Consider the following 10,337-nt stretch of genomic DNA (forward strand, 5'->3'; position numbering starts at 1 on the left):
TATTTAAAGAAATTATAACTGAGGGCCTCCCTGGAGGTGCAAGGGGTTAAGCACAGTGCTGTGAAGCTGTCCACAGCCTAAGCAGCAGGAATTCAATCCCTGGCCAGCAAGGGAGCTACCCACATGGCACAGCAGACCTTTCCTGACTCGCCCACTGCTCCCCTCAGCAGTGTGTTTCAGTCAGCCTGCTTATTCTGTCCCCCACTCTGTCTCTCAGCTCCTGCACCTCTGGCCTGTACCCCAGTTCCTATATGCATTAATAAATAAATAAATAAATAAATCTTTAAAAAAAAAAAAAGAAATTACAAATGAGTCTGACTAACCTGAGAAAGGAAACAGCTGATGGAAATGAAACCCAAACCAAACATAAAAGAAAGTTATCAAAACATAAAGAACAAACTATAAAAACACAAGAGGAGATAAAAATATATATTTCTATATATATATTACCTTAAATGTAAAAGGCTTGAACTCACCAATGAAATGGTGACTGAATAGATAATAAAGTCCAAAAAAAAAAAAGTCCAACTTACAGTAGTTCATTGGAAACTCACCTCACTTCTAAAGACAAGCGCAGGGGGAAAAAAGTAAATAAATAAATAAATAAAGACAAGCACAGGATTAAAATAAAAAACTGGGGCCTCCCTGGTGGTGCAAGGGGTTAAGCACGCACTGTGAAGCTATCTGTAGCCTCTGCAGCACAAGTTTGATCCTCAGCCAGGTAACTACCCACATGGCGCAGCAGACCTCTCCTGACTCACCCCTCAGCAGTGTATTTCAGTCAGTCTGCCTGTTCTGTTCCCCACTCTGTCTCTGGTGAATCCTCTCACCCCCTGCACCTCTGACCTATACCCCAGTTCTTGTATGCATAGGTAACTATTTTTTAAAATAAATAATAAAATTAAATAACTGGAAGACAATTCTATAAACAATGGTAATTTTTTTAAAAAGGCAGTAACAGCTATATTTATATCAAATAAAATAGATCTCCAGTTAAAAAGTGTAATAGGAGGAGATTGACAGAGTAAATAAAGGTCTAATACAACATGATGATATAACATTTAAAAATATATATGCACCAAATGAAGGAGTATCAAGATATATAAAGCAATTACTAATAGAAATAGGCACATTAACAACACAATAATAGGAGGGTATTTAAACATTCCACTTGCAATTATGGACAGATTAACAAGAAAGAACATAAAAAAGGATTCAAGGGTCTCCCTGGTGGCGCAGCCGTTGAGCGCTGGGTTGCGAAGCTGCCAGCGGCCTCTGCGGCGCCGGTTCAATCCCCGGCTGCTCCCCGGCCTCCGGAGGAGGGTCCCACATGGCGCGCAGACCTCTCCTGCCGCCCGCTGCTCCCCTCAGCAGTGTACTTCGGTCCTTGTGCCTGGTCTGCTCCCCGCTCTGGCTCTGGTGAGTTCTCTCACCCTCCTGCGCTTCTGACTGTACCCAGTGCTTGTATAAACAAACCAAACAAATAAATAAATAAAACATGCCTCTATTAAAAAAAAAAAAGGATTCAATAGTTTCAAACGATGAACTAGATCAGGTGGTTCTAACAGACATCCACAGGAAACTCCACCCTGAAACGGCACAATTTACATTTTTCTCAAGTGCACATGAAACTTTCTCAAGTACAAGCCATATGTTGGAACACAAATCAGCTATCAATAAACATATTGAAGATTGAAATCACACCAAGCATTTTTCTGATAATAATGCTATAAAGCTAGAAATCAACTATAAAAATGAAAAAACTCAAACATATGGAGATTAAATAACAAGCTGCTCAAACATCACTAACTCAAAGAGGAAGTTAAAACAGAAATTTTAAAATACTTGGAAGATGGTGAGTCCTGCATTCTGTCGAACTCACAGTCCTCTGCCTCCTACCACCATAGAGCACCTCACTGGCATCTGGGGCCCAACTATGTCCTTGTTACCTCTGACTGGATGACCACTAGCAATATTATCCAGGTGAAGGATGATCAGCCAGATCAAGGTGTTTAAGATAAGTAAAATCTTACTGCTATGTATTGGAGAGTCTGGAGACACTGTACAGTTTTCAGACTATATTCAGAAATTTTTGTAACTTTATAAGATGCAAAATAGTTATGAATTGTTTCCCAAAGCAGCAGGCTAATTTCACACACTGAAACTTAGCTGTCTTTGGAGTCTGATCCCATATCACGTCATCTTCATCCTAGTTGGCTATGATGAGCAGGAGGGCCCAGCATTTTACTACCTGGACTATCTAGCATCCTTGGCCAAAGTGTTTTTTGCAGCCCACGGCTATGGTGCCATCCTAACTTTCAGTATCCTGCACCAATATGCACACCAACTCTCACATGAGAGAGCAGTGGACCTTCTTAGGAAATGTACAGAGGAGTTCCACAAATGCTTCGCCCTGAGTATGCCAACCTTTGGTGTTTGAATCATTGACAAAAATGGCATCCATGATGGAGCTGGAAGGGATCGTGCTCATTGAAATAAGCCAGAAAGAAAAAGAAAAACACCAGAAAAGAAAAATAGCAGGAATGTAGAGGATCAAAATAAGGGATCAGAAAAAAAACCTAATTATAATAAAGTGAAAATCAGAATCAACAGGCAACTAAAAACCAGAGACATACTATGGGGGAGGGGGGGGAAGGGAGTAGGATCAAAACAAGGGTGGGAAGAGCACAAGGGTGATAGTTCACGGGTGAATGGGTGGTGGGAATTTTATGGGGACTATAACCAAGATGAAAATGCATACATTGTACAAAAGTGAAAAATGATGCAAAAAATATATAAAATAATTAAAAATAAATTTTAAAGAAATGGCATTCATGACCAGGACATTTCCTTCCCTAAAGAGGGCTCCTGACACTTTCCAGGGAACCATTTTTGATGGGCTTCTTTATTTTTTTCCACTCTTTTGATGCGCACTCTTCATAGATTTTTTTTTGAAGATTTATTTATTTATGCATACAAGAGCTGGGGTATAGGCCAGAGGTGTAGTGGGTGAGAGGATTCACCAGAGAAGGAGTGGGGAACAGAACAGGCAGATTGACCAAAGTACACTGCTGAGGGGAGCAGTGGGCGAGTCAGGAGAGGTCTGCTGCACCATGTGGGTTGCTCCCTGGCTGGCTGGGAATTGAACTCGTGCTGCAATAGCTGCAGATAGCTTCATAGGTTACGTCTTAACTCTTTCACCACCAGGGAGGCCCTTCATAAATTTTTAATTAACAAATCTGAATATGGTTAAATTGAAAAAAAAATACTTGGATACAAATGAAAACGAAGACATACATTATCAGAATCTATAGGATACAGCAAATTGTAACAGGGAAGTTAATTGTAAAAAGAAGGAAGTTAATTGTAATGTATGCCTACATTATGAAGCAAGAAATGGGCCTCCTTGGTGGCACAGGGGTTAAAGTCTCAGCGCTATCAAGCTATTGCCAGATCCCAGGCCAGGAGGTAACCCCCATGGCATAGCAGACCTCTCCTGTCTTGCTCACTGCTCCCTGTAGTAAGTAATAAGATGCACTACAGTGGTTTCAGTAGATACACCTGTTCTGCTCCCCACTCGGTCTCTGGTGAATTATCTCATCACCCCCCACACCTCTGGCCTACACCCCAGTTCTCGTATGCATAAATAAATAAAAGTAAATATTTATTTTTTAAGATTTATTTATTTATTTATACAAGCACTGGGTACAGTCAGAAGCACAGGAGGGTAAGAATCCACTAGAGCCAGAGTGGGAACAGAATAGGCAGACCAGCGAAATACAGTGCTGAGGGGAGCAGCAGGCGCATCAGGAGAGGTCTGCGCTCAAAAAGTAAATCTTTAGGGCCTCCCCGGTGGCGCAGCGGTTGAGCGCTGGGTTGGGAAGCTGCCGGCAGTCTCTGCAGCGCCGGTTCAATCCTCGGCTGCTCCCCGGCCTCGGGAGGAGGGTCCCACATGGCGCGCAGACCTCTCCTGCCGCCCGCTGCTCCCCTCAGCAGTGTACTTCAGTCCTTCTGCCTGCTCTGCTCCCCGCTCTGGCTCTGGTGAATTCTCTCTCCCTCCCGCGCTTCTAACTGTACCCAGTGCTTGTATGTATCAATCAATCAATCAATCAATAAATCTTTAAAAAAAAAAAAAAAGTAAATCTTTAAAAAAAAAAAGAGGCAAGAAATATCTCAAAAAATTCAACCTTACACCTAAAACAACTTGGAAAAGAAGAACAAATGAAATCAAAAGTTAGTAGAAGGAAGGAAATAATAAAAATTAGTGTGGAAATAAATGAAGTAGTAGTAAAAAATATTATACAGAAGATCACTGAAATCAAGAGTTGGTTCTTTAAGAAGATAAACAAGGGCCTCTCCGGTGGCACAGCGGTTGAGTGCTGGGTTGGGAAGCTGCCAGTTTGATCCCCGCCCACTGGGCTAGGGTCCCACATGGCGTGCAGACCTCTCCTGCCGCCTGCTCCCCTCAGCAGTGTACTTTGTCACTCTGCCTGTTCTACTCTCCGTTCTGGCTCTGGTGAATAAGAAGAAGATGATTAACAAAAGGACAAACCTTTAGCTAGGCTCACAAAGAAGATAGAAAATGATAATAAATAGGATTAGAAGTGAAAGGAGAAATTACCACAGATATCACAAAAATACAAAGGATCATAAGAGAGCCTTTGAACTATGAACAATTATATGTCAAAATATGCCTACTATGAATAATTATATGCCCCAAATTTTGATAATCTTGAAGAAATGGATAATTTTTTTAGAATGCTATTTACAAGATTGACCAGGAAGAGACAACTTGGATAAACTAATTACAAGTATTAAAGTTAATTAAAACGGTAATCTAAAACCTCCCTAAACACAAGGCCTCCCTGGTGGCGCAAGGGGTTAAGACGCAACCTATAAAGCTATCCAACCAATGAAGCTATCCGCAGCCACTGCAGCACGAGTTAGATTCCCAGCCAGGGAGCTACCCACATGGTGCAGCAGACCTCTCCTGTCTTGCCTGCTGCTCCCCTCAGCAGTGTATTTCAGTCACTCTGCCTGTTCTGTTTCCTACTCTGGCTCTGGTGAAACCTCTGACCTCCCACACCTCTGGCCTGTACCCCAGTTCTTGTATGCATAAATAAATAAATCTTAAAATAAATAAATAAATAAATGAAATCGCCTTAAAAACAGATGTCCAGGATCAAATAACTTTTTAAGTGAACTTTATCAAATCTTCAAAGAAGTTATGCCCATTTTACTCAAATACTCCCCAAAAAAAAAGAAAAGACAGAACATTTCCTAATACATTCTATCATGCCAACATTACCCTCATACCAAAACCAGGCAAGGACATCACCAAATAAACAAACTACAGACCAATATCTCTAATGAATACAGATATGAAAATTCTTGACAAATTACTATCAAATTGAATTCAACAATATGTTAAAATGATTATATACCAATGACCAAACAGGATTTATTATAGGAATGCAAAATGCTGTAACATATATGGATCGATTAATGTAATACATTGCATTAACAAAAGAAAAAAGAAGGGCCTCCCTGGGGGCGCAGCGGGTTGAGCGCAGTGCTGTGAAGCCGTCCCCAGCCTCTGCAGCACCAGATTGATTCCCGGCCGGCCAGGGAGATTCCCACATGGTGAGGCAGACCTCTCCTGTCTCGCCTGCTTCTCCCCTCAGCAGTGTGTTTCAGTACTTCTGCCTGTTCTGCTCCCTGCTTTGTCTGGTGAATTCTCTCACCCTCCTGCGGCTCTGGCCTGTACTCCAGTGCTTGTATAAATAAATAAATCTTTAAAAAAAAGAAAGAATAGGGCCTCCCCGGTGGCGCAGCGGTTGAGCGCTGGGTTGCGAAGCTGCCCGCGGCCTCTGAGGCGCCGGTTCAATCCCCGGCTGCTCCCCGGCCACCAGAGGAGGGTCCCACATGGCGCGCAGACCTCTCCTGCCGCCCGCTGCTCCCCTCAGCAGTGTACTTCGGTCCTTCTGCCTGCTCTGCTCCCCGCTCTGGCTCTGGTGAATTCTCTCACCCTACCGCGCTTCTGACTGTACCCAGTGCATGTATAAACAAAACAAACAAACCAGCAAACAAATAAATAAAGCATGCCTCTATTAAAAAAAAAAAAAAGAAAGAATAAAAAAATCACATGATTATGTCACTAAATGCAGAGGAAGTATTTGACAAGATATGGCACCTATTTATAATAAAAACTCTTAACAAAATGAATATGAAAGGAACATAACATAATAAAGGCCATGTATAACAAACCTACAGCCATCTCATCTCATACTTAACAGTGAAAAACTGAAACCTTTCCCTTTAAGATCAGCGACAAGGTGGGCCTCCCTGGTGATGCAGAAGATAAGATGCAACCTATGAAGCTATCTGCAGCCACTGCAGTACAAGTGCGATCCCCAGCAGGGGGCTACCCACATGGCTCAGCAGACCTCTCCTGTCTCGCTCGCTGCTCCCCTCAGTAGTGTATTTCAGTCAATCTGCCTGTTCTGTTCCCCACTCTGTCCCTGGTGAATCCTCTCACCTCCCACACCTCTGGCCTGTACCCCAGTTCTTGTATGCATAAATAAATAAATCTTTTTTTTAAAAAAAGATTAGGAACAAGGTAAGGATGCCCACTCTCACTCACCATTTCTGTTTAATTTAGAATTAGACATTTTAACTAGAACAATCATAAAAGAAAAATAAAAAGAATACTGATTGGAAAAGAAGTAAAACTATTATTGCTTTCATATGATATAATACAATACATAGAAAATCCTAAGACTCTACCAAAAAAAACAATAAATGAGTACAGTAAAGTAGCAGTCTACAAAGTTAACACACAAACATTTGTTGTGTTCTCAGATGCAAATAATGAGCAAGAAGAAACAATCCCATTTACAATGGCATCAAAAATAAAGAATAAAATAATAAACTTAGCAAGGAGATGAAGGATTTATACAATGAAGACTATAAGACACTATTAAAACATACAGAAACAGACTTAAAGAGTTGGTAAGATAGTCCATGTTTGGGAATGAAGAGAATTAACATAGTAAAAATGATGACATTTACCAAAAGTGGTATATAGATTTAATGTGTTCCCATTAAAATTACAATGATATTCTTCAAGAAGTTAGAACCAAAAAAGCACTAACACTTACATGTAGTCATAAAAGACCTGGAATAGCTAAAGCTATCCTGAAAAAAAAAAGGGGGGGGGCAGAAGGGTGATGGAGCCGTCATGTTACCTGAATTTTAACTATTTTTAAAAGCAACAGTAATTAAAACAATGTAGTTTCAAAATAAAAAAAAAGAAATGGATCAATGGGACAAAATAAAAGGCCCAGAAATAAATCCATGCATATATTGACACCTATTTATAGTAAAGCAGCCATGACCATACAATAGAGAGAGTCTCTTCAACAAATGATGTTGAGAAAACTGAATGGCTACATGTAGAAGTATGAAACTGGATCACTCTAACTCCAGGCACAAAAATAAATTCAAAATGAATTAAAGACATGGATATAAGTCTCAAATCCATAAAACATACATAGAAGAAAGCATAGATGATAAGTTCTATGATATCAATGACTAAAAATATCTTTGGAGACTCCTGTAGCAACAGAAAGTAAAATAAACAGAAAAGCAAAATAAACAATTGGGACTACATCAAATTTTACATGGTGAAAGAAAATACCAGATGAAAAAGATAGCCTACTGAATGGGAGAAGATATTTACACATCACACAAGCAACGAGGGGTTAACATCCCAAGCACCAACAGAACTCACCTAAGCAACAAAAAAGCAATAATCCAATTAAACGTTGGACAGAAGATTTGAATAGACATTTTTCCAAAGAGGATATACAGATGGCCAACAGACATATAAAAAACACTCATCATCAGTTCTATTAAGGGGTTTGCAAAGCAAAACCACAATGAGATATCTCATACCTGTGAAATTACTAAGTGCTGGAGAATATGTGGACAAAGAGGAACATTTATTCACTATTGGTAGGAATGCAAATTGGTGCAACCATCTTGGAAAATAGTCTGGATGCTTATTTTAAAAATAGAAATACCATACAATCCAGCAATCTCACTTCTGGGTATCTATCCAAAGAATACAAACCATCAATTCAAAAAATTATATACGCCACAAGTTTATTGTAGTGTATTTATAATAGCTAGCATATGGAAGCAATCTAAGTGCTGACAAAGGATTGGATAAAGATGTGGTACAGATACACAAAGGAATACTATTTAGCTACAAGGAAAGATGAAATGTTGCCATTTGCAGCAAAATGGAAGAAGCTTGAGAGGGTTATGTGAAGTTAGCAAGAAAGACAAAAACAAATATTGGATGATTTTGCATATATGGGTAACATATGAAGACACAGTGGATTCTGATAACCAAATTGAAATTATCTGAGGTTAAACAGGTTGGAGGGTGGGGAGGGAAAAAAAGTGAAAAGGATATAGGGATGTTTTTGTTGTTATCTTCAAAAGTAGAAAAAAAGGGGGGGCCTCCCTGGTGGTGCAGGGGTATAAGTCTCAGCTCTATCAAGCTATCCCTACTGCAGCATGAGTTCCATCCCAGACCAGGGAGCTACCCACATGGTACAGTAGACCTCTCCTATCTTGCCCGCTGCTCCCCTCAGCAGTGTATTTCAGTAGATCCGCCTGTTCTGCTCCCCACTCTGTCTCTGATGAATCCTCTCTGTCTCTCTGTCTCTCTCTCTCTCTCTGTCTCTCTCTCTCTCTCTCTCTCACACACACACACACGTGCACACGCATGCACCTCTGGCTACACCCCAGTTCTTGTACTCATAAATAAATAAAAATAAACCTTAAAAAAAGTAGAAAAAAGGGACCAATTTCAATTAAAATTTTGTTAGGCAGTGAAAAGAAACAAAATTTCTGCTGTTTAAAAAAGAAAAAACAAAATTAAAGGTGACAAATATGCTCACACACACTCACCACAGAATTCAAATAACTTTTTAAAAAAGTACAAATGGTCTCCTGCTTCTCTACCTGTGAGGAGATGTTCCCTGCATTCCCTACACCAGTTTTTAGTCTGAGGACATTTTGGGACAGGTAAATCTCAACACACCAGAACATCAGGCCTTGGAGGCCTTAAAGGGAACCTTCATACCCACATCAGTCCCCAGTTAGAGTCACATCTTGGTACCTCAGGGCCCTTTATGACCAACTAGAAGAAATATGAACAATCATGGCTCACAGCCTTGGGCAGAAGGAAAAGCACAAACTTCAGTCAGAAAGTCCTAGGCTTGAAAATGACTCAATCAATAAATATACATGAAGGAGTAAATGAGCAAATGAATGGTTGATGAATGGGTTTTTCATCCCATTCCAGCTCAGCCTTCTCATGCAAAAAGCCAGGGTCCCAGGGAGGCCTCTGTCTAATCTGACCTCCAACATGCTCCCAGCCTGGAAAAGAAGACAGAGCCTGACACAGAAACTCCCATTCCCATTATTGCTCAGAGCACTAAGAGAAAAAATCACAGCAGCTAGGACACAGGGAAGAGAGCCAAGAGGGAGGAAACAGGACAGAGGAAGGATGCTGGATCAAAAAAAGAGAGGAAGTGGATGTTAGAACATTAGCTTGCATGTGTCCAGTGACCGTTACACACTGACCAGGGAGGAAGTTGGGCTGAACAACCCAGATAATGAAAGGCAGCAGGAGGCTGACCCTGCTGCCAGACCTTTTCATTTTTGTCTTGATTTGCTTTTCACATCTCTGGAGATGGGAAGTTCATTCCTGAGGGAGATAGCCCAACACTTCCTGAGTCTAGGCAACTGTCAAAATGTTTTAGGGCCTCCCTGGTTGCGCAAAGGGTTAAGCACAGCACTATGAAGCTATCCGCAGCCTCTGCAGCACGAGTTCGATCCGGCCAGGGAGCTATCCATATGGCACAGCAGACCTCTCCTGTCTTGCCCACTGCTCCCCTGAGCAGTGTATTTCAGTCAATATACCTGTTCTGTTCCTCTCTCTGTCTCTGGTGAATCCTCTCACCCCCCCGCATCTCTGGCCTGTACCCCAGTTCTTGTATGCATAAATAAATAAATCTAAAAATAAATGTTTTACACAACCTGATTTTTTGAGTAGTGGCTCTCTTAGGTAAAAGGGTTGAATGAGATTGTTTGGGAAGGGAAGTGTACCCATATCCACCAGGCACTCAGACCCTGCCAGAGGATGGACCTCAAATCAGACCCTCAGGTGTTCAAATCTCTGTTATACTACTTACATGCCTGGTGACTTCATCTCTGCAAACTTCAGCTTCCTCTCCTTTGATCTGAAATGATCATGGTAA

General features: G+C 41.1%; 1 pseudogene; it reads left to right on the top strand.

The window, feature by feature from the left end:
• The first annotated feature begins 1,852 nt into the window (after positions 1-1,852).
• Positions 1,853-2,872, top strand: LOC119242235 (proteasome subunit beta type-2-like; annotated as a pseudogene).
• The last annotated feature ends 7,465 nt before the right edge of the window (positions 2,873-10,337 follow it).

Source organism: Talpa occidentalis, unplaced genomic scaffold (genome assembly GCF_014898055.3).
Source record: "Talpa occidentalis isolate TD23 unplaced genomic scaffold, MPIMG_talOcc4v2.1 talOcc4.12, whole genome shotgun sequence".
In the NCBI taxonomy this organism is placed as follows: Eukaryota; Metazoa; Chordata; class Mammalia; order Eulipotyphla; family Talpidae; genus Talpa; species Talpa occidentalis.